Source organism: Neovison vison, chromosome 10 (assembly GCF_020171115.1).
Source record: "Neovison vison isolate M4711 chromosome 10, ASM_NN_V1, whole genome shotgun sequence".
Lineage (NCBI taxonomy): Eukaryota > Metazoa > Chordata > Mammalia > Carnivora > Mustelidae > Neogale > Neogale vison.
Window position 1 is genome coordinate 46805635 of NC_058100.1, and position 16841 is coordinate 46822475.

At 40.3% G+C, this 16841-nt stretch overlaps 1 protein-coding gene across 4 annotated transcripts in view; it reads left to right on the top strand.

Annotated features, from left to right (window-relative positions):
* The first annotated feature begins 14742 nt into the window (after nt 1–14742).
* The window catches only part of CEP350 (centrosomal protein 350), a 156935-nt gene continuing 154836 nt past the window's right edge, over nt 14743–16841 (top strand). For all 4 annotated transcript variants that reach the window (XM_044267212.1, XM_044267214.1, XM_044267216.1 and 1 more), the window contains exon 1: nt 14743–14932. The gene's annotated coding sequence lies outside the window, so the exon portion shown is untranslated. The remainder of the gene's footprint in view (nt 14933–16841) is intronic.

The following is a 16841-nucleotide window of genomic DNA, read 5'->3' on the forward strand; positions in this document are numbered from 1 at the left end:
AGCTGAATAGGAGAAGTTTAGGATTAAAGTGCTGGGATAATCAGCAAGCCTGGTAAAGTCCATTTTTCAGACAGGATGAGGTCATGCTTAAGATAGTGAAATACTTGTGGCGCCTTTCATCTGAGGTTCTCCAAGTGCTTTGCTGACATTATCTAATAGCAAATATTATTACCCCCATTTTATAGGTGGAGAAACTAAGATACCAAGAGATTAAATAACTTACTTAAGTATGTACAATGAGTTGGTGATGGAACCAGAAATTTATTTCAGGAATCTAATCTACTTTTCTGTTCATATCACTAGGTCAGCTTTCCAGATCCAAGAGACATTTATTGGTGTAAATGTGTATTAAATGTACTTTTAAAACTGATATTATCTTCTGTAAACAGTTAAATGAAAATGCTTTTGTTGGAAGTCATGGTTGCTTTTCATGGGAGAAATTTAAGAGGTGATTCAAAAATAAATTATCCCAGATTCAAAAAATTATCCACATTAAGTTTAGGTTACTTAGTAGAACCTATGTTAGGTATCTAATATAGAAATTATGTGAAATTATGAAATTATGTCAGTTAGTGTCCAATGTCCTAATGGTTATTCTGTGTGTGTGTGTTTTACATTATTTTTGGTAAGGTGGGCATGAACAGGAAAAGTTAAGGGATTATTCTTACTTTTTACTCCCACTCAACTCAGAACTGTCCCTGAAAATTCTGTAATTTCTATGGGAACAAATTATGAGGGGAGAGCATGGTTCTTGTTTGTCATCCTTTCAAGAATGTTACTTTGACTTTGGTCCTAATATCTAAACTCTTTAGATTTTTTTATAGTCTGCTTCATGAACACAAACTTTTTGGAGTTGGTATTACTACTTCTGACAAAAATCACAAACACAGGGGTGCCTGGTGTTTCAGTTGGTTAGGCAACTATCTCTTGGTTTTGGCTCAAGTCATGATCTTAGGGTTGTGAGATGGAGGCCCATGTCAGGCTCTTCTGCCCTCTGCCCTTCCCGCTTATGTTCTCTCTCTAAAATAAATAAACAAATAACCAAATAACCCTTTTTTAAAAAAATTCACAAATATAGATTGTTATATTTATGTATACTAATATCAAATGCTTGTGCTAAAAGTAAACTAATCACAGGACAAAAATAAAGTTTGGTAATATTAACTGCGTGTGAACTCAAATACATTTCAAAATGGAGAATTCATCAATTTCTCCTTCATTTTGGCCTGAGCTCAAGATTAAGGTTACTGATGGGCGATCAGGCTAATTTAGGGCAGAGAGGTGCATGTAAACATTCACAGATCTATATATACTTTCTTTTACCAAGTGTGTGGTATGGTTAAAAGGTTACTAGAGAGTTGGACAAAGAGAGAAAATCATGGAGGGGCAGGGCATAGGCAGGAGAAGAAGCAGGCTCCCCGCTGAGCAAGAGCCCAACGTGGGACTCGATCCCAGGACCTTGCCAACATGCCCTGAGCCAAAAGCAAACACTTAACCAACTGAGCCACCCAGGGTTCACTTCCAGTCCTTTTTTTCTAAAGAGGTTCCAACTTCTTAAAGTAGCCTCACTGTGTCCTGGAACAGGGACACCTTCCGGACTCAGAATTTGGAGGTTTCACATGTAGTTCCTCCACTTTTCGGCCAGCGACCAAAAGTAAGCCACATCATGGCTTCTGGCTTCAGGTTCCCCATCTGTGAGAGAGCGATTGTGGTGATACTCCACAGGTTTTGGTGAGAATTAAGCAAGACAATGTGTGCGAATAACTAACAATATATTTATATTTATAAATATAAATAACAAGAGTTATTTATATTTATATTTATATTTATATTTATATTTATATATGCTGTATAAAATTAGTTATATAAAATGCATATGGGACACCTGGGTAGCTCAGTGGATTAAAGCCTCTGCCTTCGGCTCAAGTCATGATCCCAGGGTCTGTCGGGGCTCTCTGCTCAGCAGGGAGCCTGCTTCCTCCTCTCTCTCTGCCGGCCTCTCTGCCTGCTTGTGATCTCTGTCTGTCAAATAGATAAATAAAATCTTTTTAAAAATGCGTATGTTTTAGTTGTAACCACTTATATATGTAAAATAATTATCGGCCTGTGTTAGAACCGCATATATGTTTCCATTAAATTTTCCATTCATGCTTAATCTACGTGATCCCTTGTATTTCCAAAACCAGCTCTCTCTTCCCCAGTGCTCTCACTCCTGCCTGTCAGTTTTTCTGTCTGGCAGCTCCAGCTGCTTTTGCCCCCTTATAACATTTTGTTCGGGCAGTAGGGTTTGTAACCAAATGTTCACATGCTTTTATTTCTTGTTTCAACAGGTGGGGAGCACCCAGTCCTGGGATTCCAGAAGGGTTTTTTACTGGTGGATAAGCCCCATTATAACCTGTGGGTCTTCTTCCACACTGGGCACCCAGCTGCCTTTTTCTATTTTTGGAAGGGCCACAGAAAATCTCCTGTCAAGAGTTTAAAACTTTCCACAGCCTGTAAATAGGGTGGTTCACCCCTTGCAAAATATAACCTGGGTTGGTTACATGTAACCTTAGTCTGACTTACATTCTTCAGCACTTTTTTTTTTTTAATTGCAGCTGTCTTGCTCTGCAATGTTCCACTGCATGTTTCATTTGTATTATTGGTCCATAAAACAGCATCGAAACGGAGAGATGCTCTAAAAAGGGACAGTCTTCTCTTTAAGAGTGTTTTGAGAAAAAGGGGGGGGACTTTGTACAGTAAAGGGATTACCATGCCTTTTAGCTAAGCTATTTAAAAAAAATGCCAACAGGGAAAATACTAAAATCTTTTTAGTATTAGGCACTCAACATTAAATGAGACTAGTCTTTGAAGGTGCATGGAGGTAAAAATAAGAAAATAGAATTTTTAAAGCTTAACATTTTTCAAAATCACCCGTTTCGGAAGTACTCTTGTTCTTAACAACCATAAAACTTAATTTGGGGGAAATAAAAAAGACTTGGGACTTAGATTTAGACATATTGGTTGTCTCATTCACAAATCTTATTGAGGAATCCTAAGAAGATGAAAGCAAATCATAGTAACATAATGATCAAAAGTTAGCCTCACGGGATACATGGGAGGCTCAGTGGGTTAAAGCCTCTGCCTTCAGCTCAGGTCATGATCTCAGAGTCCTGGGATGGAGCCCTGCATCGGGCTCTCTGCTCAGCAGGGAGCCTGCTTCCCTTCCTCTCTCTCTGCCTGCCTCTCTGCCTACTTGTGATCTCTGTCTGTCAAATACATAAAACCTTAAAAAAAAAAAAAAAAGTCAGCCTCACTTAATCCAGACCCACTCCCCCAACACCAGTCTTATTTTTATGTACCATTATATACTTGTATGTAAATATGAGAAAATATGTCTAGAATTATTTTGATTTTTATTTACATAAAAGTTAGACTGCATGGTGAGTGCTGTGAAGTGTGTAAACCTGGTGATTCACAGACCTGTACCCCTGGGGCTAATAATACATTATATGTTAATTTTTAAAAAAAGTTAGACTGCAAACATCACTTAAGCAAGTAGCATTTTTACACTCAACAACACTTTTATTAGAAAATGTGTTTTGGGGGGCACCTGGGTGGCTCAGTGGGTTAAGCCGCTGCCTTCGGCTCAGGTCATGATCTCACGTCCCGGGATCAAGTCCCACATCGGGCTCTGCTCAGCAGGGAGCCTGCTTCCTCCTCTCTCTCTCTCTGCCTGCCTCTCTGCCTACTTGTGATCTCTCTCTGTCAAATAAATAAATAAAATCTTTAAAAAAAAAAAAAGAAAGAAAATGTGTTTTGGGATGTACCACTGTTTCCAATTCTCACAATTACTACAATAAATTAATCTATTATTTAAAGCCTGTATATTTAAAAAAAAAAAAATCAGCCTCAGATTTGTTCTAAATCCTACTTTGCTTTTGACCTTATCAGAAATGGAAAAAGGAAGAAACTCACTAACCCCATTGCTTGGCTCTATTCCCCCCAGCATTTCAGTGCTCAATGTAAGGGAGAGATTAACCATCAAAAGTGAAGTGTGGATTCGAAGAAATTTTCCAGATAATTCAATCCCCCCAAAGCTACTCTGAACTGAATAACCAGATATTTAAGAAGTAGGCTTTGTTCTTTCTTAAATTTTTACCTAGTTCTCCTGGTCTACTTCATTGGTAGAAAGAATTTTCTTTTTAATTTTTAAAATATTTTTATTTTTAATGTTTTTATAAACTTATAATGTATTATTAGCCCCAGGGGTACAGGTCTGTGAATCACCAGGTTTACACACTTCACAGCACTCACCATAGCACATACCCTCCCCAATGTCCATAACCCCACCACCCTCTCCCTACTCCCCTAACCCCACAAAACCTTTGTTTTGTGACATTAAGAGTCTCTCATGGTTTGTCTCCCTCCCGAGCCCATCTTGTTCCATTTATTCTTTTCCTACCCCTCAAACCCCACACTTTGCATCTCCACTTCCTCATATCAGGGAGATCATATGATAGTTGTCTTTCTCTGATTGACTTATTTCTCTCAGCATAATACCCTCTAGTTCCATCCACGTCATTGCAAATGGCAAGATTTCATTTCTTTTGATGGCTGCATAGTATTCCATTGTGTATATATACCACATCTTTATCCATTCATCTGTTGATGGACATCTAGGTTCTTTCCATAGTTTGGCTATTGTGGACATTGCTGCATAAACATTCTGGTGCACGTGCCCCTTCGGATCACTACCTTTGTATCTTTAGGGTAGATACCCACCAGTGCAATTGCTGGGTCGTAAGGTAGCTCTATTTTCAACTTTTTGAGGAACCTCCATGCTATTTTCCAGAGTGGTTGCACCAGCTTGGTAGAATGAATTTGTTCGTCTATCCGTTCTGTGAGTTTTTCACTAACTGTTAGAACTAAAGGCACAGCATTCTGTTAAACAGGTTTTATTTATTTGTTATTTTTTATTTTTTTAAATTTCATACTGTTAAATTAGATTCAGGTGTACAATATACTTATTGAGCAGTATACAGTTGGTGTCCAATATAGCTATTCAATGCTCACATCAAAGTAAGTGTGCTCTTAATTCCTTTCACCTATTTCACTTATTCCCCGCCCACCTTCCCTCTGGTAACCACCAGTTTCTTCTCTATAGTTAAGAGTCTGGTTTTTTTGTTTTGTTTTGTTTTTAATTTTAAAGAGAAAGAGAGGGAGAGAGCACACACAAGCAGGGGAGGGACAGAGGGAGAATCTCAAGCAGACTCCCCCGTGAGCGTGGAACCCAATGCAGGCTCTATCCCAGGACCCCGAAATCATGACCCCAGCTGAAGTCACAGTTGGGATGCTTAACCAACTGAGCCACCCAGGCACCCCAGTCTGGGTTTTTTTTTGGGGGGGGGGTTTAAAACAAGTTTGTTTTACTTGTGATCATGAAGAAGGGGCATGCCCTTTGTGAAGGACATGTTTATCTTTTCCATGTTAACGTGACACAATACAGGATGTACTTCCCAAATTCTAGCGACCTTTACCAACCAGTATGAATGAATAACTCAAAAACAGGGTGGGAGAAAGTATAGATCCTACTGAGGATTTAACTGTCTGTCCTACAGTCCCAGTACATCTGCAAGCCATGTCCTATACTTCAAGAGAAATATATGTACCCTAAAATCAGAATCCCTACTTACATTATTAGATCCATCCAGGTTAAATTCCTTGTTCTAGAATCACAGGACAAGTCAGTGTGAATAGAGGATGTGGAATCAGATCTAGGTTGGATCAACAACGCCCTGCTACTCAATATGAAAGATTCAAGCCCTTATAAGCCCTCCGGTATTCTACCACAAAGATTTCATTCTCAACAACTAGTTTGTGTAAAGTCAATATTAGTTGTATTTATAGATTATTTTGAGTGGTTTTTGTTTTTTTTTTTTTTGAGAGAGAGAAAGAATGGATGCTCACAGGAATGGGAGGGAGAGGCAGAGAGAAAGGGAATCTTCTTTTTTTATTTTTATTTTTTTTAATTTTTTGGGGGGAGAGAGAATCTTAAGCAGGCTCCAGACTCAGAACAGAGCCCAAGTGAGGCTTGATCTCAGAACCCTGAGATCATAACCTGAGCCAAAATCAAGAATCAGATTCTTACCCAACTGAGACACTCAGTCACCCCTAGTGTAGAGTTTTAAGATCATTTTTTTAAAAGATTTTATTTATTTATCAGAGAGAGCGAGAGAGGGAGAACGAGCGAGCACAGGCAGACAGAATGGCAGGCAGAGGCAGAGGGAGAAGCAGGCTCCCTGCTGAGCAAGGAGCCCGATGTGGGACTCGATCCCAGGACGCTGGGATCATGACCTGAGCCGAAGGCAGCTGCTTAACCAACTGAGCCACCCAGGCGTCCCTTTAAGATCATTTTTAATGTTAGAAAACAAATTCCCAGACCATCTAAATATAAGTTTGTGCTTAGTTAGGGTTGTTTGCTGCTAAATTCATTGAGAATCTCTCTAATCTCTTTCTTAAGAGTGGTGTCTTGACTTTCCCAGATAAGGGTAAACCTTTTACCTAAGAGTAAAGCAGAACCAATCTGTTTTAATATTTATTTAGGAGGTTGTAAGTAAAGTAAGTGGAGTAAAGGGCTCTGTTTTAGTTTTACTAGACCTCATTTTGTTGGAATTTCTTTTCTTTCAAGCTATGGCATTTTGCAATGGTCAGGTAACTTTTTACACCGAAGAAGAATGAGATTCTGAGTCACAAATGAGCTCAAATCCCAAGTTCCTCTTTTTCAAACACTATTTTGCTATCTATGTCATATTATCTATGACTATGAATGATTGGATCCTCAAAGAACTTTCAGGTACATTCCACATTACGTATTTCTGAAGCAATGAGGCTTCATCATGTGCCCTCTCACAGAATCTCAAAATCTCAGGAAAATTTTGCTGAGCTGAGTCATGGTCTCAGGATAGACTGAATGGTATCAAGCATGAGAAACATATGCTGTTAAGCATACACTTATACTTACAGGTTTGTCCAGTAAAATACAGACTCTGCTGAGATGGTCTGGCGTGTTACCACCAGCAAATTTTTGCTGTGTTTTTCATTTAGGGCTATAAGGCTGATTAAACCAGTGGGTCAAAGCCCACTGCAAATCTTGTAATCATATCATAACTAATTCTTAGGTGACATTTAGTCTGCACTGGTTTGGTTGTTTAAATATTAAAATAGTTTTGCACTAAATGACATATCTGATAAAGGGTTAGTATCCAAAATATATAAAGAGCTTATAAAACTCAACACTCAAAAAACAAATAACCCAATTAAAAAATGGTCAGAAGACATGAATAGACATTTTTCCAAAGAAGACATCCAGATGGCCAACAGACACATAAACGATACTCATCATCACTCATCAGTAAGGAAATACAAATTGAATGTGTGATGAGATACCAGCCCCCACCTGTCAGAATGGCTGAAATCAACCACACAAGAAACAACAGGTGTTGGCGAGGATGTGGAGAAAGGGGAATCCTTCTGCATTGTTGGTGGGAATGCAAACTGGAGTAGCCACTGTGGAAAAAAAGTGTGGAGGTTCCTCAAAAAGTTGAAATAGGACTACTCTACAATCCAGTAATTGCACTACTAGGTATTTACCTTAAGAATACAAAATATACCAATTCGAAGGGATACATGCACCCTGAAGTTTATAGCAGCAGCATCTACAATGGCCAAATTATGGAAAGAGCCCACATATCCATCAAATGATGAATGGATAAAGAAGATGTGGTATAGATAAATAATGAAATATTACTCAGCCATAAAAAAAGAATGAAATCTTGCCATTTGCAACATGGATGGAGCTAGAGAGTACTATGCTGAGTGAAATAAAGTCAGAGAAAGACAAATATCCTATGATTTCACACATATGTAGAATTGAAGAAACAAAACCAATGATCATAGGGGCAAACAGAGAGGCAAGCCAAGAAATAGGGTCTTAACATAGAGAGCAAACCCATGGTTACCAGGGGAAGAGGTGAATGGGGAGATGGGTGAAACAGCTGATGGGGATTAAGGAGGGCACCTGTGATGAGCACCGGCTGTTGTACATAAGCCTTTGCTCACTAAACTGTACACCTGCAACTAATATTACAATGTAGGTTAACTAACTGGAATTTAAATAAAAACTTAAAAAAAATAGTTCTGCAACAGTTGCTAAATAGCTGCTGTCCCTCAGCAAAATCACTTCCAAGATCTAACAACTAAGGCATTTATTCCGGCCAGAAAGGAAAGTCTCTAACCCTGGTCCATTCTGACTGGCTTCCGATGTTACTGGTCATTGTAAAGTGTAGTGTCCCTCCTGCCTAAAACGAATGTGAAAATAAAAGTGAATGACATAACCAGTGTGTGCATGTGTGTGTGTGTAAAGAGAGAGACACAGAGACATGTAGGTTGGATTAACAAAGCTCTGCTACTCAAATATGAAAGTTTCTGTTTTATCCCAAGGTTTTCATTCTCAGCAACTGGTTTATGTAAAAACAATGTTAATTTATTCATAGGTAATGAGAATTGGAATTCTCATTACCTATGAATGAGAATTTTAAGATTTTTGGAATGAGAATTTTAAGATTTTTAAGTTTAACTTTTAAATATTTTTTAATATTAATATTAATATTTTAAAGTGTACATTCATGGTATATGATAAAACATATAATGTATGATATATTTATGTTTATGTTATATATTAAAATATATAAAATATATAATATAGTTATGTTTTATGTATATCTTTTACTCTTCCATTTTGGCTGTTCTTTTTTTTTTTTTTTTTAAAGATTTTATTTATTTATTTGACAGAGCGAGATCACAAGCAGGCAGAGAGGCAGGCAGAGAGAGAGGAGGAAGCAGGCTCCCTGCTGAGCAGAGAGCCCGATGTGGGCCTCGATCCCAGGACCCTGAGATCATGACCTGAGCCGAAGGCAGCGGCTTAACCCACTGAGCCACCCAGGCGCCCTTGGCTGTTCTTCTTATTCCCTACATTTGAAAACTCTCATTTATTTATTATTATTATTATTTTAAAAGATTTTATTTATTTATTTGACAGAGAGAGAGACAGAGAGCACAAGCAGGGAGCGTAACAGAGGGAGTGGGAGAAGCAGACTCTCTGCTGAGCAGGGAGCCTGATGTGGGGCTCGATCCCAGGACCCTGGGATCATGACCTGAGCTGAAGGCAGCCACTTAACCAACTGAGCCATCCAGGCACCCTATTTTTATGTTTAAAATATAATATTTAATATTTTAGCTATACAAAAGCTAAAAAGGATAACAATATAAACATCCACACCTAGCCTGAGAAATAAAACGTTACCATACTGTTTAAGTGTCTCGTGTTCACCTATTCCACATATTAATTCTCCTTCTGCTACCTCAGACATAATTATACCTCTGAATTTACTCTTTTTTATTCTTGGGCATTTAAAAAATTTTTACTACATTTGTGTGGATTCCTAAATAGCATTTACCAATACTTGCACGTGTTTTTAATCTCTCTGGAAGAGGTTTCATACTGTGTATCTCCTTTTGTAATTTGCTTTTAATTTTTAATTTTTTTTAAGGTTTGTTTTTAATTTATTAATTTGAGAGAGTGAGCAAGCAAGAAAAGGAGGTAGTAGGGGGAGAGGCAGAAGCAGACTTCCCGCTCTGAAAGGAGCCGGAATAAGGGATCATGACCGGAGCCAAAGGCAGGTGTTTAATCGACTGAGGTATTAATTACAGGTGGCCCTGTAATTTCCTTTTTAAAAACTCTATGTGAGATTTATTCTTTAACTTATTTTCATTGTATTTGCTGTTTCAGTGTTTAATTTTCCTCTGCTTGCTTATCCATTCTCTTATTGACAGGCATATTATTTTTTATTTTTTCTATTATAAACAATGCTTCCATAAAAATTCTTGTATTCTTCTACTCCTTGTGCACCTCGGTTTATTTATGTTAGTTACCTACTTAATACAAATCTGAGCTGGGATAAGGAGTGTGGGTCAGAATATAAATCAGTATACCAACTCTTTTCATCAACAAAACCTTACCTCAAAAAAAGTGTCAGCTCATCTGAAGAGTGCTTAATGACACTTTTGATTTAAATACTTGGACAAGCTCTTCATTTTATTGTGGTCCAGTAATAATGAGTTTGAGAATGTGGACCACTTTCAGTGAAATTCTTGGGTCATAGGCACATCTTCAACTTCACTGCAAACTGTTTTCCCAAATCATTATACCAATTTACACAGCTCTCAGAAGTGCATAAAAATTCCCACGGCTTTATGTCACTGCCAACATGTGGTATTATCAGACCTTTAAATTTTTGCCAATCTGGTGGGAGATGGTTGCTCATTGTGGTTATATTTTGTCTCTCTTAGATTGCTAGTGATTAGAACATCTTACCATTTAAATTTCTTAAAAATTATTTTTTATTGGGATATAACTGATATAAACATTGTATTAGTTTTAGGGGTACAGCTTAAAGATTTGATACATGTATATATTTTTGTCTTTTTCTCTTTGATTTGCATCACTTACCATAAGGTCCCCAGGTTTTATCCATGTTGTGGCAAATGGTTGCCGTTTTTAAAAATTGGTTTTTAGGGTTTTTCTTTTTTAAAGATTTAATTTTTAAGAAACCTCTATCCCGACATGGGGCTTGAACTTACAACCCTGAGATCAAGAGTCACTTGTTCCATTGACTGAATCAGCCAGGTGTCCCAGTTTGTTTTTTTTTAAATCACTGAACTTTTCTGAACTGTTGCTACTGATCTTCAATTATTTTGTGCATTTGCTAAGTGTTTTTATTCGATGTTGCAAAGGTGGACCATGTTGCCTTACTGCTTTTTATTTATTATTATTGTTATTATTATTTTTTTTTTGGTGGTGGTATTTTTATATATTTTTTTTAATTTTTATTTTATTTCAAACCCAGTATAGTTAACATGGTGTCATATTAGTTTCAGGTGTACAATATAGTGATCCAATAATTCCATACATTACTCAGTGCTCATCATGATAAATGTACTCTTAATTCCCTTCACCTATTTCACCCATTCCCCTTACCCACCTCCCCTCTGGTAACCATCTATTTGCTCTCTATAGCTGAGTGTTTGGTTTTTTTTTTGGTTTGTCTCTCTTTTTTTCTCTTTGTTCATTTGTTTTGTTTTTTAAATTCCACAATGAGTGAAATCATATGGTATTTGTCTTTCTCTGCCTTATTTCACTTAGCACTAAACTCTCTAGATCCATCCATGTTGTTGCAAATGACAAGATTTCATTCTTTTTTTATGGCTGAGTAATACTGCACTGTATGTAAACCACATCTTCTTGTCCATATATCAGTGGATAAGAAGATGTGGATAGGAATTGGATAGGCAGATCCCACTGGGGCTGCTTCCATATTTTGGCTCCTGTATGTAATTCTGCAATAAACGTAGGGGTGTACATGTCTTTTCAAATTAGTTTTTTTGTATTCTTTGAGTAAATACCCAGAAGTAGAATTACTAGATCACATGATCATTCTATTTTTCATTCGTTACTCTTTTCCACATTGGCTATACCAGTTTCCTTAGGGTTTTTTAAATCTCCTCCTCATTCTCTCCCTTTCCCCATTTCGGATCCTTCCAGTCTTGCCTGTGGAATGTTGTTATTGATGCTCCTGTGATTGCCCCTCCTCCAGCTGGCCACTCCCAATGTCCCTTCATCTTCGGCCCCCAGGCAAATACTCTTCTTTCTCTGGGTTCCACTCACCCTGGCAGGCCACCCTTCTAGGAAGATTCCTTCAATTTTAACTTCTTCTTCTTTTTTTTTTTTTTAAAGGAAAATACCTAATCTTTATTTTTCAAAAAATTTTTAAAAGATTTTATTTATTTGACACGGAGAAAGAGATCACAAGTAGACAGAGAGAGGGAGGGAAACAGGCTCCCCGCTGAGCAGAGAGCCCGATGTGGGGCTTGATCCCAGGACCCTGAGACCATGACCTGAGCCAAAGGCAGAGGCCCAACCCTCTGAGCCACTCAGGCGCCCCTTAAATTCCTAATTTTAAGTGGTTAGTATTTTCACCTGGTTCAAAATTCTTAAAGTATTAAAGAGTACAGCTGATAAATCTCTCTCTTACTCACCATCATCAGTTTCCTTCCACACAGCCAATATTAGCAATGTCCTCTCCATTTATGTAGAGATAACTTATACATGTACAGGCAAATAGTGTAGATCTCTCCGCCTTTTCTTAACTCAAACAGTACGGCACTATTTATATGGATTCTGACTTCAGGTTCAGTTATCTGCCTCCTCTTTTGGAGCAGGAATAATTAATTCGGTGGGTACCATTCTCTACTTGGCTGCTGAGGTTCCTATACCTTTTCAAGCTGAATCCAGCCTCTGGTTTTTCTGGCTTTCCAGATTCTGGTGCACACATCAAGCTTTGCATGTCTCCTCAAAGCCCTTCTCATTAGTTTGAGGTAAAGAACCTCTGCACCCTCTTTGCCTATTCTCCCCAAAAATCCTCCCCTCAAATTGAGTGAGTCTACAATCTCTCAAGCCTTTCATATCACTGACCAGGCTGAAGGGTCTTGAGAGAGGGGCCAAGAATTGCATAACTGGTGACATAGTACTTCTTTGCAAACTTGCCACTTGGCTGTCTGTTTCATAATTTACTTGCTGCTATCAGTTTGTCTTAGGATCTCACTCAACTGCCGTGTAGGGGGTACCTGGGTTGTTCAGTGGTTAGCATCTGGGTTCAGCTCAGGTCATGATCCCAGAGTCCTGGTTTTCAAGCCCCACATCGGGCTCCCTGCTCTGTTAGCCTCCTTCTCCCTCTCCCTCTCCCTCTCCCTCTGCCTGCTGCTCCCGCTGCTGTGTTCTCTCTCTCTCTGTCAAATAAATAAATAAAATCTTTTAAAAAATTGCAATTTAATATTCATTACAGTAAAATATGGTTAAATGCTTCAAGAGCTAATGTGTAGGGTATAAACAATTAAGTAATGGCACCTCAAAAAGGAGACAGATGGCTGTGTTTGAGGTGTTTGGGAGGCAAAGGAGAGGCAGGGATCAGCACAAGAGAGGAGAGGTGGAAATTGTGCAAAGGCTGGTATGAGGATAACATTGCTCTCCGCAAAGTGACAGGAACTTTTGGTGTTTTCTCTGTTACCCAGGAAGCAGCATGGGGGTGGAGAAGTATAAATAGGCTTCAGAGTAAGGGAGACCTCAAATCTCATAGTTGCTCTTTACCGATGGTATAATTTCGGGCAAGTTGCTTAGCTTTTCTCAATCCACTTCTTCCTCTGAAAAAAGTTTTATAATACTTAATAGGGTGGTTGTATAAATTCAGCGAAATAACATATGAAAATCATCTATCCCACCGCTTTACACGGAATGGATGGGAAAACAACGAAATAACTCTTTCCTTATGTTGTTTTCTTGCTACCACCCGCACCTTTGGGATACCCACATTTCCTGTTCTTTCCTCCAGCACAGCTACCTAGAGTCACAGTACACATTCTACATATGTGCAGGATTTTTCACATCCACTTACGTCCTACTCAGGCACAGCTAAAGGCCCTACAAAGAGGGAGCAGTTACTGCCTCCTGCTTCTACTAATGAGATCCACTCACCAAGCAGTTATAGAGCACCTAGGTGTCCTAGTTACTGACCTAGGCCCTACTGGAGTACAGAGAGACGAAAGGGTCTTCATGATACTTAAAGATGAGAAACTGCCTCTGGATAAGCAGTTATCGGAGTTGTTTAGGCGGTGGGGGGAAGTGATGGGCAGAGAGCCGGTGAGAAGTGAGCACCTAGCGGAGGGTGGCAATATTTGCAGAAGGCAGGTCATTTAAGCTAAGTCCCGACACACGACAGAATTCACCATGCGGAGACTGGGGGAAGAGGATAAAAATATGTGGATCACAGAGCGTCTCTCAAGGCACCGTTCTGTCGATGCCTATACCTAACGGGAGGAAACTCCGTTTTACTTGCTCCTGAATCTTTAGCTCTTAGGTACTGCATGCTGAACGGAACTGTAACTCTCGCGAATGAAACCGCCACAGTTGACAGCCGTGGGTAACTGCAGCAGCCGCAGAGCTGCGATTACTCTGAAACTGACTGGGGTAAAGAAGATTTCCTTGGACGACAACTGGTGAAACATCGTAAACTCTGAGAAGCAGCAATTTCGACTTCTGAGTTCACCCTGGTCAACCCCCACCTTGTTTGTTTGTTTGTTTTTTTTTTTTTCTTTTTTGGCCGGGTACGAATTGCAAAGCCAGAAGGCCCAGTTAGCGTCGGAAGAAGCAGGGCAGGCAGCGGGGTGGGGGTAGGGGGGAGGTCTCCGCTGCGGATCTACTCTGGCTCCTCCCGAGTCCTGCAAGGCACACATGCGCCACACTAAACATGGCGCTTCCGAGTGACCTTTCTTCGTTTTAGCTCTCAGCCTTTTAGCCACACTCAACATGGCCCTAACCGAAGGTTGTATTCCTGTGGAATCATCTGGGGACAGTTCTCGCGAGGTTTGCCGGGGCCCCGACTGCTCCCGCCCTGCCTCGCGCGGCCGCCTCTGCCACTGCCGCCGGCGCCGCTCCTCCTCCGTGTCAGTTGTTGGGCTGTAATGGCGACTGGGCCGCCGCTGCCGAAGTGACTCCCGGGCGGGGGAGCGGGGGCCGGACCTGCGCCAGAGGGAACTGCAGAGAGCCGCAGCTCAGGGGGAGGCTTGCTGGGGGGGAGGGGAGGCAGCCTTTCCGCCTCTCCTTCCTTCTCTGCAGCCCGGCGGATCCCGGGAACCGGTGCGAGGCGGGCACCCGGTGCGTCCCCGGAGCGGGGAGGCCAGGCCCGGCAGCCCTGGGGCCGGTCGGGGCGGCATCACTGCACCCTCCGCCAGGCCCCGCGGGATGCACCGTGGGAGCCGAGGGCGGAGGCGACACTCTCAGGTGAGCCGCGGGAGGACGTGGCTGGGACCGCGGACGCTCGCTTAGCCTCTGCTGTCTCTGTCCGCGGTCCCGGGTCCCCGGTGGCGGCGAGAGAGGCGGGGCGGGGCGCCGGGAGCCCTGGCCCAGCCTGTCGTCCCCCTCGGGGAACCTCCCTAGGTCCTGAGCCTTTGCGGGGAGGGCCGTCCTGAGACCTGGATTTCAGGTCCCACCGGTGTCTGCCGAAGATGGATTTCCTTCCTTAACCAGCCCGGGCTCTCCCCGCTCCCCGCCCCTCCTCTCGTCTGCGAAAGATTAAGGTACCTCTCGCCTTTGGTCTCCGGAGAAGTGCTCCTTCTTCACTTGCGGATCACGCATATTTTAGGAAATTCCGGGCAAGTGGCTCCAGTGGGAAGGATGACTGGTTTCTGTTCCTTTTTGGTGAGGATAAACATTCTCAAGTATAGGGCAAACTTTGGTGTGCTCCAGTCAAGCAGCTGCTCAATGTAGTCTACCGATTTATTCACAAATGATTTAGTGGGGGATTTAAAAAAGCTTTACGCTTTGAAAGTTGTCAGTGTTTTCCTCGCCTTCTTTTTAAAATGTATTTAGCAACATGGTAAATAATATTTAGCTAATGTCACATACGGTTTGGAATTTCGCTGGATTTGTAGTTTTCAGGAAGTTGCATATAGGCATACGGTTTTAAATGTGGTTTTAGTGTAGCAGCAAATCTTCCATAAAGGAAAAGATCCTTCATAAAGGACAGGGTGTCAGGAGTAGTAGTCAGTATCCATGCACTCCACCTGATTGTTTTGTTTTGATGGTGATCCTTGTTTTGAATTTGGAAAAGTCGTTAATGGTTATGTTGCCATGTTAACGATGCCTCCTCCTGTCTTGTATTTGACGGTTTTAAAGCAAAGGCTATCTTAGGCCAACCTAGCAACAGCTTGAAACGATTTGTAAAAGCAATGGTAAGATCCTGAAATCTGCTCTCCACTTTAAACATTTCTTAGTTTAATATACTGTTTTTAAACAAAGCTGTGCTATTAATAACATGAGATTGTGACGTTGGGGGATTGGTTGTTAGACTAATGGTAGAAGTTGCTTCAAACCCATGGATGTGTAATATGAATTAGTTTTGATGTGCAAACTTGGTGAACAGTGTAATAACGTAGATGTGAAGCACTAAAGCCTCATTGCATTGAATTTAAGATGCCTTGATCAGAAGATAAACTTTAAGCTGAAGTACCTTGTGTGTGTGGATAAATACATGTATCTCATTTTTTCATAGTAGCAGGACTTTGTAATGTGTTTTGGTAATATGTGTTTTGTAATGTGTGTTTGTAATGATGGTGAGGTCTAATAACTAAACAGTTTCATACATATGGGAGATCATTTCTCTAATTCTGTGACACAGATTATTATGTAAGAGTGTTACTACTTAAACAGTCAACCTGTGGGGTAATCAGTTTATGAATTACTAAGTTGTGAATTTTTTTTAATGCTTTTGATTGCCAGTCTTTTGCCCATTTTATAACACTTCTTTTATATCATGGACAGAAGAAAGGAGGTGGAATCCCTGCCTAACCAATTTTATTTGTTAAATTGCTGTGTTAAAGTGGCAGCAAAAAAGAAGCAGCAGGTTAAATTAACTGACATTTTTTGGTGTATCACCACATACGATATTTTATTTAGTCTTTATAGCAGTGTGAGGTAGGTTTGGCAAATATTTTTGTTTTGCAGTTGTAGAAATTGACATGCAAGGAAGTTCATTTACATGAATGATGCTCTTATTTCTACAGATCTAGAATTGTTTATTTTTATTTAGGTATAATTGACACATTAGTTTTAGGTGTACAGTGTAATAGTTCTGTGTATATGTACTGTGAAATGATCAACACAATTCTAGTTAACATTGTAGAATTAGTTT